The following is a 14,024-nucleotide window of genomic DNA, read 5'->3' as shown; positions in this document are numbered from 1 at the left end:
AAAAGAAGGAAATTCTGTAATATGCCACAACACGGATGGACCTTGAGGATATTATGCTAAGCAAAATAAGCCAGTCACGGAAAGACCTATAGTACATGACTCCACAGTCTATGAAGTCTCTAAAATAGTCACACTCACAGAATTACAGCGGGAGCTGGTGGTTGCCAGGGACAGGGACGGGGAGGAGGGAGATGTCAGGAGTTACCCTCAAGGGGTGTGAAGTCCTACAAGGTGAAGAGGCTCTAGAGAGCCACTGTTCAAGCTTGTACCCGTAGTAAACATGAACGGACCCGTACACATGTGTTAAAGGGGTCCATATCATGGGAAGGGCTCTTTTCACAATAAAATAAAACAAGAAAAACATGAACTCTAAACTGCCCTTAATCTTTTATCCATTCGCTCCTGTTGACTCCAGCCCACCACCCCTCCACAGGATTCTCACAAAGTCCTGTTTCCCTGATCTTATTAAATATTGAAAAGCATGATGGTTCTCAGATGGGGACAAGGCTTGGAAGTCAAGACACACAACATTCTCCTCCTGCTTTTGCCACCCAGAGTTAAACACTTGAGTATTACTTGTCTCAGATTCTCTCCATGGGAAGCATTCGCCCCAAGGCAGTCTTGCTGAGGCAGCTAAGGAGCTAGAAGTCTCTGTGAGGAGAAAGCCAACAGCCAATGGAAGACCTTCCGCTCCCAGGGCCGCACAGCCATTTCCAATCATCAGACACACATTGCCTATTTCTCGAAACACTTTGAGATGTGCGTGCCATTGTGTTTTCACATCATGTTTGTAGAATGTGATGTTTATCCATTAGCGTTTCTGTCAGTCTGTTGTAAAATGACAGGCTTGTGTTAATTTCCTCTGAAAATTTCAGGAGCCTCTGAGATGGGTACTAAGTCATTTAGAACTGCGACGGTCTCCGCCAAGGCCTTATTAAGAGCTATTATTGGACCTAGAGTTTATTGCACATGAAAGACCTTCAATGTGGGACATTTGTAAGCCTTGCCTATTACCGATTAATACTTCATCACCATTGTTCTGGTGATACTGCCAAAATAGAAGTTGGTCCAAAGCTACTTGCAATTTTAACAGGCTTCGGAGGAATTCTGAGCAAAGCGCGGTGATGCAACAGGAGTTGCTCCAGGGTCCTGTGGCTCCTTCTAGGGCAGGAATCAGTGTGCACAGCAGGCTCTCACCACTGACATTTCCAACTGCCTTCTCCAAACTCAGCCATTCCTTAAAGGAAGCCTCGTTACCGTCGAAAGCTCTTGTGCTCCACGTAACCGCTGAGGCTAAGGCTTATTTGTGGATATCTTTATTCTTTCTTCCTTTAACATTCTAAGCTAGCAACGTTAGGCTTTGCTGCTTCTCTTTTGGTCTTGCGCTTTGATTCATTCAACAAATAATCACTGAGTACTTTCTCTGTGCCAGATGCTAAACTTGGCTCTGGGGATACTGTTGAACCGTCTAGAACTCATTTGTGAATTGCCCTTGGCAATAATTCCTTTGAAAAGGAATTTATTACAATACTAGCAGAATTCATCATACCCGACACCATTGCAGCAGAGCTAATCATTATTAATGAAATACTAGCATTTCTATATTATTCATTTTGTTCATTCGTTATAAACACAATTCACAATATCATCTTTCCTGGATAAAATACTTGTAGAAGTCCAGTGGCTGAACTGTTCAAAGGATGTATAGATGTCTATAACATGCCATATCTTTTGGGAGACGTCAGAAAATTGTGTCAAACGTCTGTCCCTGAAAGTTGCTGATAATTTTTCCAAAAGACTTCCATTTCTTTTCAGCAAACTGCTTTCTTTTGAACAGGAGGAAAAAAACCAAACCCATATTTGAATCAGATGGAATGAGAGACATGTACAGTAGATGAATAATTCCCAGCTTCATAGCGGGGCACAGTTTTGAGTTCTAGCTCTTACGGGTTGCTGTTGCATTTGGATTACAGCTTACTGACTGGGTGTACCTAAAACATTCACATGATTTGCTCTCATGCCCGATTATCTTTCTCTTTCTTCTACATTCCCTGTTCTTCATCATCATCATATCTCACATTGTTCTAGTAACCTGTGATCTTTGCTCAAATATTTTATTAGCATTTCCTCTGTAATTTCTCAGGGTTCGTGTACCAGCTGGGTTTTGCACATCTGAAATCCTGGTCACTTGCACGGAGACCTGCAGGCATCCTGTAAAAGTCACTACGAACCGGTCATCGGTTCATATCAGCGATCTGCAAGAAATGTGGTGGGATTTTCATATTCTCCCTGGATGTTTGCCATCACTGGACATGTGAAATTATATAACCACATGAAAATGGTACCTAGCTCGACCTGAGGGAAACATATATCACTGTTTTATAGGAAAAGATATTGTAAACCCATAATTGTGTCCAAGGAAGTGACATATAGAATACTAACGGGATTAGCACTTTCTGGTAAATGCATCATTTCTGGAATTGCAGAATATATTAGTTAAATGAAGTATTCTTTGCTCAAGATACAAAGAGAAGGAGAGAAGGAAGCCTGGTGAGGTGGAGAAGGGTGGGCTCTGGAGACAGATGGGTGTAGATATAAATTTGTATTGTTTCTTCCTGGCATTAACACTTGACTCACTCAACTTTAACTTCTTTACCTGTAAAATGAAAGTAACAATAAAACAAATATCAAAAGATATCACGTGAGTGCTGAGTGCTGGTTTCTTTCTTTTTCTTCCTCTGAAGGGGAAAAGAAACCCCAATGTGGGTGTAAACCATTCACCACTTGACGTGAGAAGACAGGAAACATTTCAAGTCCCAAACCTGAGACTGATAGATCAGGGGATGGAGATTATTAAATTTTCTTGTTCAGAGCAAACACAATTAACATGATTAGTTTGGATTTTTTTCATGCCAGACTCATTTCCTAGTCCTAAAATAATGTGCAAATCACTGGCAAGTTGTTTCATGTTCATGCTTAATAAAGAGGAAAAAAATCTTTTTCTTATACTTAAATGCGTATTTAGTTCCGTTTGGGTCATTTCCTTTGAATCAAATGCAAATGAGGGAGGGTCGCAGCCATTTTATAATCTTCCTTTAATCAAATCACTTCAAAGCATCAGCCCACTGGGCGACGGGTGGCATAAATCATATTAACTCAATGCTGTGTTTCATTAAAGGATTTGGTACTTTTATGAACCAGACTATCTGGGTCAACGCCATGGAAACTTCGATCAAATTGCATGTCTTAAGGTTTCAGTGACCTGGAGATCATTGGACGGGATGAAGATGAAGTGTCTACTTCCATCATTCTGGCCTCATGAATACACAGTTACTTTTTGAGAGTCCAGGTGTGTGCGGAACGAGCAGTTGGGTCCTCGCCCCGGAACGCTGGGGAGAAATCCAGATCTCATCACTGTGCTGAACACGTAAGAATCTCACAATTCCTTTTCCCCCCACACTTGAAATACTTCAGTGATTTCTCTATTTGCCTGTTTCCACAATAATCCAAAAAAAATCCAACTTTACGAAGTTGGCAGTAAAAAAAAAAAAAATCCACTGAACAATATTGCCTAAATATTCCTTTTTACTTAATACTGCTTACCATGGGAGATTTGTCTTTAATTTTTTATTCCTATAAGATTTATAAACTGTGACAACCCAAGCCTGGAAAATTTTTTTGTATTTCTATACTTCAGGCACTTCTGTATAATATCTAAATATTTATATTTCCTTTTTCAATGGCAGACCCAAGATATTCATGAGAACACAGAAATGGTCAAGAGAAGACTCTTTGCCTCCTGAAGAAGGAAAATGAGCAAAGCTGGGGAAAAAGATTAGGCACAAAGTTTCCAAAGGTTTCAAGCATGCAGGTGATTATTACCCCAGATGGAAGACTTTCCACCGGGATTTGCAGTTTATAATCATACCAGGTGGTTCTTTCTCTTCTTTCTTGCTATTGGTGGTTTGGAAACAATGGATCTCTTTCCTTTGTCAGTCTCCACTCTTGATTTTCTCATAAAATGTATTCAATTATAAACCACAGAGCTGTAGAATAAGATATTTTAGGCTACTTAAAAAGCCGTTAGGCTGGGGTGCCTAGGTGGCTCAGTGGGTTAAGCCACTGCCTTCGGCTCAGGTCATGATCCCAGGGTCCTGGGATCGAGCCCCACGTCGGGCTCTCTGCTCAGTGGGGAGCCTGCTTCCTCCTCTCTCTCTGCCTGCCTCTCTGCCTACTTGTGATTTCTCTGTCAAAAAAAAAAAAAAAAAAAAAAAGCCGTTAGGTCAACTCTTAATTCCGTAATGGGAAAATGGAAGCCTTGAATGGGGAGAAGACTCGCCTAGGATGCCAGGCCAGAGCTGCATAGAAAGCTTGAAGAGAGGAGCGCCCGGGTGGCTCAGTGGGTTAAGCCTCTGCCTTCAGCTCAAGTCATGATCTCAGGGTCCTGGAATCGAGCCCCATATCAGGCTCTCTGCTCAGCGGGGAGCCTGCTTTCCCCCTTTCTCTCTCTGTCTTCCTCTCTGCCTACTTGTGATCTCTCTGTCAAATAAATTTTTTAAAAAATCTTTAAAAAAAAAGCTTGAGGAGACGTCAAGTCAGCAGACAACATTCAGGTCCTTTCTGATCCTTCTTAAGTTTTCAGCAGCATTTATACAAATATCTCTTTAAATGTTAAGTTAAAAATAAGATTAGGCTGATATTTTGCTTGCTTTGTGTTGACTCTGCTTAATTTCTCCAAATCTCCAACATTTCATTTTTTATATCTTATTTTCTCTTTGACAACAATTTTTTAATTGAAACTCATATACAACCATTCACTGTGAGTTTTCCTTTCTTCCCTCTTCTTTTGTAACCTGCCAGAGCCAAAATATCAATGGGGGCTAGATCAGATATCTTCCTACCAGGTCAGAAAAATAAATGCATTTTGCTCCTCTGGATTAACTTTAAAGAAACTAATTTTATATATAAATATATAATTAAACCTTAAATATATGTATCCAACCATCCTAACGGTTGAGTACAGGGATAATAATAGTTTGTGCGATTCCTCAGTGAGCCCTACTTCATAGCCCCGTCATGTAAATCGCTGTATGTGTATTTAATGAATCAACTCAATTCTTAGCTAATGCTCAAGTCAGTGATTGGCACTTTTTGAGTCCAAATACCCAATGCTAATTCCACAACTTATTGCACTCCAGCTTAGGGAAAGTCATTTAGGAATTCCGAGCTTTCATTTGCTCAATGACAAAATAATAATGACAACAGGAATAGCTTCTTTGCCTGTCTCCCAAAGTTTCAGTGACATAACTTGGGCTTTCCATGCCTACATGGATAGTTACTCCATTCTGTGACAGACACCTTGTCCATCACTATCACTCCCACTGCCAAAATGTGCACCCATTAACTACAAAACAAGAAAAAGACCCTCGGGGTCTACGCAAGTCACATACTGGTTTGAAGGAAAATATTTTTTGCCACTTTTGTATATTTCCATTTTGAAGCAAACAATGAACCTGAGAAGGGAAAGGTGACAAGATGTCAACAGTGCTTTTTGTTCTATGTTTGAGACGTAATGGGATTGTAATTGTGCAGGGAGGGAACCTCCCCTGAAGGAGACAGTGACTTGGCTCTCACCCTGTCATGGCAGAAAACCATCACATTGGCTCGACCACAAATGATAAAGAATGAGCTCGAGGAAGAAAAATCTGACCCGAAAAGCTAATCAACCTAGAAATGCAGAAGCTAAAAGGCCTGGGGGAGGGATTAATGCTGCAGCCAAACCTCTTCTTAATTTTGTTAATCAGACATTTGTCAGCACAGGGCACTTTTGGCAAGTGTCGAAAAAAACATCGGAGCTCGTGAAGAGGGCCTGGGACACATCTTATTACTTTCATTATCACTGGGGAGTATTTCTCAAGTTGACTTCCTAAAAGGCATTTGGGCTTCTGTCTCCTGTATAAAGATAATTATTTCTGTCATGATGAATAATTTAACCACCATTCCCAACTCCCACCTGCAGACCACTCATGGCTTTCAATAAAAGGAGACACACTGCCCTATAACGTAACAGCTTCTCTGTTTCATGGACCTGGCAGAAATCATAATGAAAGCAAAAATGTTCCCAAACCTCCCAGCCCCAAATTATTATTGGTTGGTATCACTTGCTTTTTCCAACATACACTCACAGAACATTGACCCTGAAGGAGTCCTTAGATGACTCCAGAAGAAGAAAAAAAGAAACTTAGAATAGTTCCTCACTGTGGTTACGGCTACCATGTAGACTGGAGTCTTAGACCTGGGTTTATGTCCTCATGAAATGAATGATTCACTTGGTTCTCACACCTACTGAGGTCTAGTGCAAATGTTACTGCTCACTGCAAGGCTCCTGGTTTGGAGTTACCACACAACTGGCTTGGTTGCCTCAAGCATCTCAGGGCTTGTTTCTTCATCTGGGAAATGGATCTGAAAACTTAGAAAACTTTTATTTTGGAATGATTTCAGACTTAGAGGAGAGTTGTCACCCCAACACCAAGAACTTCTCTCTTCCCTGAGCCATTTGAGAGAAAGTTGTCACCATGGCGCAAAATACGGTTGGAACGCCATCAACCCAAACACTTCAGTGTGTATTTCCCACAAACGGGGGCAAAACCTGCAATACAACCATCTCAATCGGATACCGTTGGTTTCACTCATTCTTTCAAAAACATCCTTTTGAGCACAAGGAATCAGTTCCGAGTTACGCGTTGCTTAGAGTTGTCATGTCATTCGTTGCCTTCAATGAGGAACCGTTTCAAAGTCCTCTTTTGATTTTCAGGACCTGGACATCTTTGATGATCATAGGCTGCTCATTTTACAGAACAGCCCCCTTTGGGTTTTCCTGATGTTTCCCCAGGATTAGATAAAGGTCTGTGACAACACTGTCACAGGGGTGGGGCTGCGTTCTTCCTGCTGCATCCAGTCACAGGTGTAGAATTTCTGTTATCCCACTAGGGATGTTGTTAACAGTCACAATGGCTAAGGTGGTGTCTCTTCTTTAATGGCATTTTCCCTTCATGATGATTAGGTATTTTGTGGAGAAATATTTGGAAACTATGTAAATATCCTGTTCTTATGAAACTTCTGATTTATTCATCTATTCATATGGGTATGAACTCGAGGCTTCCTATTTTATTCAATGGGATAGAATTCTTTAAAATCATTCTTGAGGGGCACCTGGGTGGCTCAGTGGGTTAAAGCCTCTGCCTTCAGCTCAGGTCATGTTCTCAGGGTCCTGGGATCGAGTCCCGCATCAGGCTCTCTGCTCAGCGGGGAGCCTGCTTCCCCCCCTCTCTGCTGCTCCCCCTGCTTGTAATCTCTCTCTCTGTGTCAAATAAATAAATAAAATCTTTTAAAAAAGTAAATAAAATCATTCTTGATTTTGATATTCCAGTTGCTCCTGATCTAACCATGTGGGAGCCCCGGCGGCAGGCTATACACTGAGTCTTTTTGATACGTGCCTGTTATTCTGTGAATACTTCATTACTTTTTGTACAACAAAATATTCTAGACTCTTCTTGGACTGTCACACTTCTGAATCTGAATCTGCTGTTTCTCCAAGGAACCCTGGACCCTGTTAGAAGTTAACAGTATTTAGAAACAATCTCTGGGGACTAGGCAGGCTCATTGCACACCCACCACATGGATATCTATATTTATTTCTATAGTTATCTCTAGACAGTATATTGAAAATCATATATGTTCACACCAATTCCTACAAATTTAACCTATATCACAGGAGTAATTATCACTTTTAAAAATGCTTTTGTCCATATTTACAACTCCCTTCCCTGGAAAGGAGAAAGCTGGTTTTCACTATCAGTACTCTGTTTATTCATTTGACCAGTACCCCAACATATTAACAGGTTCCCCCATGCTTCTGGCTCCACCGCATACAGATGCCTTCGTCACTCCATGTGAGTCCCCCACAGGCTCCCTGGGCCTCCCACCTCCATGGATGACCTCCTCAGTCAACACCAGCTCTGATACTTGCAGACATCATCCTTATTTAGGTCAGATTCCAATCCTCCCTGTGAACTATACTTCTGTGTGGACACCCCCATCACCCCCTTTGAGTTTCAACCCTCTGATTTGGACCACCACACGTCTCTACACCCTACAAAGATGGCTTGGTCCACCAAGACTGTGACAGACTTTGTCTAATACCTTTTTGGTCTTGACTCTCTCCTACAATGGCTGTTAAGTATTTGATGAAACACAGAGTTTCATCAGTGGACACTTTGTAAGCTATGAGAAGTTTAATGTCCTGGCTGGAGAACTTCCTTTGAGCTATCAAGCTTGTTAAGCACACATGGCTGTCTTGACATGGGAGCATCAGGGCATACCCTCCCTTGCTGGCCTCAGGGCTCTGCTCTTCACTCCTCCAGCCACCAGCTCTGGAACTATCTCAGACCTGTGCCTACAGCTGCTCTCCCAACCTTGGCCCGGGTCCACTCTCATACCAAATTCCCTACTCTACTCTCTTTCCCCTTTTCACACTGTCCTTCAATACAATACCCATAAGACTAACATGGGCTTCTTTGTGGGGGAGATCAGGACAAAACCACATGTGAGATGTTGACAGGGACACTCAATGTACTCTTCCTATCCATTAGTTAAGACAAAGCTGGTTTTTCTAGCAAAAACCCAAATTATATAGTAGATCACAGAAAGCAGGATATTTCTTTCTCTCTTCTGTGAATTCCCAAATGGCGTGTTAGGTGTTAGGTGAGCAGCTATTACTCAATATTAGAGCTGCAGGAACTGAGGACCAGAAACTGGTGACTTCAACAACAGAAGTTTATTATCTCCCTGTTAAGGATCCTAGAAGCCCACACTGAGGTGTCAGTAAGTTTGGCTCCTTCTGAGGGCTACAGGGAGGGATCTGTCCCAGGCTTTTCTCCTGGGCTTGTGGATGGCTGTCTTCTCCCATGTTTTCACATGGTCTTCCCTCTGTGACTGTGTCCAGTTTCCCCTTTTCATAAGGACAGTAGTCATAGGCGGTTAGGGCCAGTCCTAATGACTTCTCTTTAACCTCACTGCCTATATAAAATCTTTATCTCCAAACAAGGTCACGTTCTGAGAAATTGGGAGTTATAATTTCAATAAATGAGTTTGGGGGGAACACAATTCAGCCCCTAACAGTGGCTCTTCTGCAAGTATTGATTCAGAGACCTGGACTTCTTCGATCCTGTGGCTGGATCGTCTTCAGCAAGACTTCCAAGCTGTGGTTGGCTCAGGCTGGTGAAAGGGGAAAGAGCAGAGAATATAAAACATCGGCAGGCTTTATGGGTCCAGCCCAGAAATGGAGCATATCACTTGCTTTCCATCGGCCAGAACTCAGTTACAGAGCAGAAAAAAAGGGTTGTGTGGACTGAACGAGTGTCCTGAAAGAATTAGTTCTTTCTATATTCTTTATTACCCAAGAAAGACAATATAATTGGGAAGTAATGATGAGATCTTGGCTGCAAGATCTTCGAGAGAAGAAAAATAAGACATAGCATCTCTCTGCACGTCTTAGGACAGTCTCAACGTCTTCATGACCAATGCGTGCTCTGTTGAAACATGATATTGAAGAAAAGAAAGGTGAGTGTTTGTCCAGCATAGCCTGCATGTTTTAACACTTAAGGGATTCTGCTCTGGAGTGAAAACCCATGTCATATTCTGACCCTGGCACGCTGATGCTCCCTTTTGTTTACCTGAATAGATCATTCAGACACGGATAAGAAACTCAAGCATTCTCCTGAGAGGTCATTCTTCTTTCCCTGGGGCTCCTATTATCTTTATTTTATAATATTAATGATAACTGTAGCCATCAGTTGGGTAGTGCTAAAAAGAGCATTATCTTACAAAACTGAAATTCACTGCCGGGAATTTTTCCTAAACACCGTTATGCATAACAATATTTTTAATGGGGTGATTCCTACCAACTGGTTCACAAAACTCTTATTTTAGAGCAGAATTAAATAATACCAGGCAGCAGAGTGTGTAAGGCATAAATTACAGATGGCAGGAGGGCAAAGACATTGTGTGGTGAATAAATTAAAGTCCTCAATTATGAGGCTGGTGAGAGAAGTATCAGGAAAGAAAGCTGTGGCCACTGGAGAGACATGTTTTTAGATGACACTGAAATCATGTCGCCCTTTCAGGAGGCACGAAGACCCAAGGACTAAGTCTACCTAAAAGAGATCTTTCCTACAGAAGAGAAGGATTTTCTTGGGCACAGAACATTACCATAAAAACATAAACATGTAAAATGTTTTTCCACTAGATTATGAAGTCCTCAAGGGGCAGGTGTGCGTCTGGTCATGTTTACATACGATGACCAAGCCTTGGAAGTCGTTATATATCTTATGGGTGGTAATGAAACACACAGAGCTTCACAAGCCATGGCCCCAAGGAAGTCTGAGCTTGTCTCAACCGCAACTTCAAATTGAAATGAGGTCCTTCTTGAAGCTTAGAGATTAGAGGGACAAGGGAAAATCCTTGATTTCTTTGTCGGGATTTAAGTACTGCTTATTCAGCCTCAGAAAGATCTCTCAAAACTGGGCCTTTCTCACCACTTGTATAGATTTGAATCTTCAGCATCACTTTTTTTTTTAATTGAAGTTTTTTGTTTTGTTTTGTTTTGTTTTAAAGACATACTTATTTATTTGAGGGGAGGAGGGGCAGAAAGAGAGAGAAACCCAAACAGACCTCACACTGAGCCTGGAGCCCAAGGCAGGGCTCAGTCCCATGACCCTGAGATCAGACGCGAGCTGGAACCAAGAATTGGACACTCAACCAACTGTACCACCCGGGTGCCCCCGATTGAGGTTTTTCAAATAAATGGTTTTTTGTTATCTCCACAATTGGAATCTTAGCTACTTATTATATTGATAATATAAATTGTAATTTAGCAAAAACTTGTTTTGCTTTGCCTTATTTTGTTTTGCTTTAAGAGCTGGCCCAGGGATTATGCTGGGTGTTCTTACCTTCTCTTAGTCTACCTCCAAATGATATGACGTCACTTCCTGTAAAGGTGAGAGCCTTACAACATTTTACTTACGTTTCCCTATAGTTTATCCCTGTTCATATTTATCCTGTTAACAGAATGGGAGGGAAGGGGAGGATTATATCACCATCCCAAAAGATGTATTTAAAAATAGAAGACAAAATATTAATACCTAGGTATGATAAAACCTTGTAGAAAACTAGGAATAAAGGATACTTTCTTAATCTGATAAGGGGCATCTGTGAGAAAAACCTGTAGGGACGCCTGGGTGACATTTGCCTTTGGCTCAGGTCATGAGCCCATGAGCAGTGTCGGGATCCCTGCTCAGTGGGGCGTTTGCTTCTCCCTCGCCCTCTGCCCCTTCCTCCCACTGGTGTTCTCTCTCTCATTCTCTCACAAATGAATAAATTAATAAATAAAATCTTTAAAAAAAGATTTTATTAATTTATTTGACAGAGAGAGACACAGTGAGAGAGGGAACACAAGCAGGGGGAGTGGAGGGGGAGAAGCAGGCTTCCCGCTGAGCAGGGAGCTCAATGCGGGGCTCGATCCCAGGACCCTAAGATCAGGACCTGAGCCAAATGCAGACACTTAATGACTGAGCCACCCAGGTGCCTCAATAATAAAACACTTAAAAAGACGAAAAGACAAAAAGAAAAATCTACAACTCACATGGTGAAAGCCTAAATGCTTCTTCCAAGATCGGGAATAAAGAAAGGATGTCTTCTCTTCTAATTTCTATTTAACACTCTCCTGGGTATGGGGGTGTTCTTGCCCAATAAGGTACAAAAAAGAAGTAAAAGAAAACAGATTAGAAAAGAGGAAGTCAAACTGTCTTTATTTGCAGGATTATGTAAATTGCTAATCCTAAGGGATGTATGGAAATACTTAAGGAAATATAATAAGCTATTGAGAAAGCTTACAAAATTTAAGGTCAATACGTAAAAATCAATTGTATTTCTACATACCAGTAATGAACAATTGGGAAAAGAATTTTTAAAATAATACTACTTGGCATCAAAAAATAAAATAATTGATATGGTTTCACTTATTTGTGGAGCATAACAAATAACACAGAGGACATGGGGAGATGGAGAGGAGAAGGGAGTTGAGGGAAATTGGAAGGGGAGGTGAACCATGAGAGACTATGGACTCTGAAAAACAACCTGAGGGTTTTGAAGGGGTGGGGGGTGGGAGGTTGAGGGAGCCAGGTGGTGGGTATTAAGGAGGGCATTTATTGCATGGAACACTGGGTGTGGTGCAAAAACAATGAATACTGTTACGCTAAAAAGAAATAAAAATAAAATAAAATAATTGAATTGAATTATTTCTATTTCCTAAAGAGGTAGGAAATATACTAAGTTACTATCAGAAGTTTTACCCAGTTGATAAGATTGTAAGACCTGAAACCACAAAACATTCCCGAGAGAAATTAAAGAGATAAACCATTTTCATGGATTGGAAGACTCAAAATTATTAAGATATCAACTATCTCTAAATTTATCCATTTATTCAAAGCCATCCTAATGTAATCCTTACAAGTTTCCCTGTAAAAATTGACAAACTAATTCTAAAATGGGTATGGGGAATACAGAGAATGTAGGATACTCAAAATGATCTTGAAAAAGGAGGACTCCTGTTATTACCCAAAAAACCCCTCTAGTAATCAACCAAGTGTGGCATTAGCATTAGAATAGTCGTGTAGGTCAATGGAACTGAACAGAGTCCAGAAGTAGAAACACACGTGACAGGTTAATTGATTTTTTTGACCAAGGGGCCTAGTAATATGATGGGGGAAAGATAACCATTCACAAATGGTCCCGAAGCAAACGGAAGCCTCAGTCCTTACCGCACATCGTTCACAAAACTATCTCTAAATGGATCACAGACCTAAATATACTTGTTCATACTGGAAATCTTCAGAAAAGAAACATAACTGATAAATTTTATGACTTTGTTGTAGGCAAAGATTTCTTAAGTGAAATAAAAAGCATGAACCATAAGGGCAAAAAAAAAAATGATTGGCATTTTGGACTCCAATCAAAAATGAAAACTTTCTGCTCTTTGGAATATACCATTAAGAAATAAAAATGAAAACCACAGGCTAGGAGAAAATATAGTACATATATATGTATAAATATATATGAGACTCACATTTTTATTCACTGTATATAATGGACTTTACCAACTCAATAATAACCCAGTCAAGAAGTAGGCAACATTTAAACAGACACTTACTTCATAAAAGAAAATATATGAGTGGTCACAAGCTCACAAAGAGATGCCAAGTGTCACTAGCCATCGGCAAAAGCAAATAGAAACCACAATGATGTATTACTACATGCCCATTGGAACAGCCAAAATTTAAAAGGCTGATAGCGTTAACTGTCGACAAAGATGGGGAGCAACTGGAACTCTCATACGTTGTTTTGGTTGGCGTAAAACAGTACAACAAGGTCGGAAAACCACTTGACATTTTCTGATAAAGTTAAACACACATTGGCTATGTGACTCAGTGATTTCATACCTAGGTACGGACCCGAGAGAAATGAAAACATACATCTACAAAAAGACTTGCATCCAGATGTCTGTTGAAACTTACTCACGATAGCCAAAACTCAAAAAAACAATGTCTAAGGTCATTCCCAGATAAATGGTAAACAAACCGTACAAATGATGTACTCCATAATGCAGTGCTACCCAGGAGAAAATTAAAAGGAAAGAGTTCAACGTGCTCAACGACATGAATGGGTCTCAGAAATGTTATGCCAAGTAAATGAAGTCAGAATCTAGAGCATAGATCGCAAGATTCCATAGATAAGAAATTATAGAATAAGCAAAAAGAATCTGTAGTGATAGCACACAGATCAGTGATTATCTGGACTAGGCATGAAAAAGGGTATGAGGGAACTTTCTGGAATGATGGAAATGTTCTATATCTCATTGGGATTGTGCTGACATGTTAAAACCTCCAAAACTGTACATGTACAGTGAG

This window comes from Neovison vison, chromosome 12 (genome assembly GCF_020171115.1).
Source record: "Neovison vison isolate M4711 chromosome 12, ASM_NN_V1, whole genome shotgun sequence".
NCBI classification, from domain to species: domain Eukaryota; kingdom Metazoa; phylum Chordata; class Mammalia; order Carnivora; family Mustelidae; genus Neogale; species Neogale vison.
Note: the sequence above shows the minus strand (reverse complement) of the source record.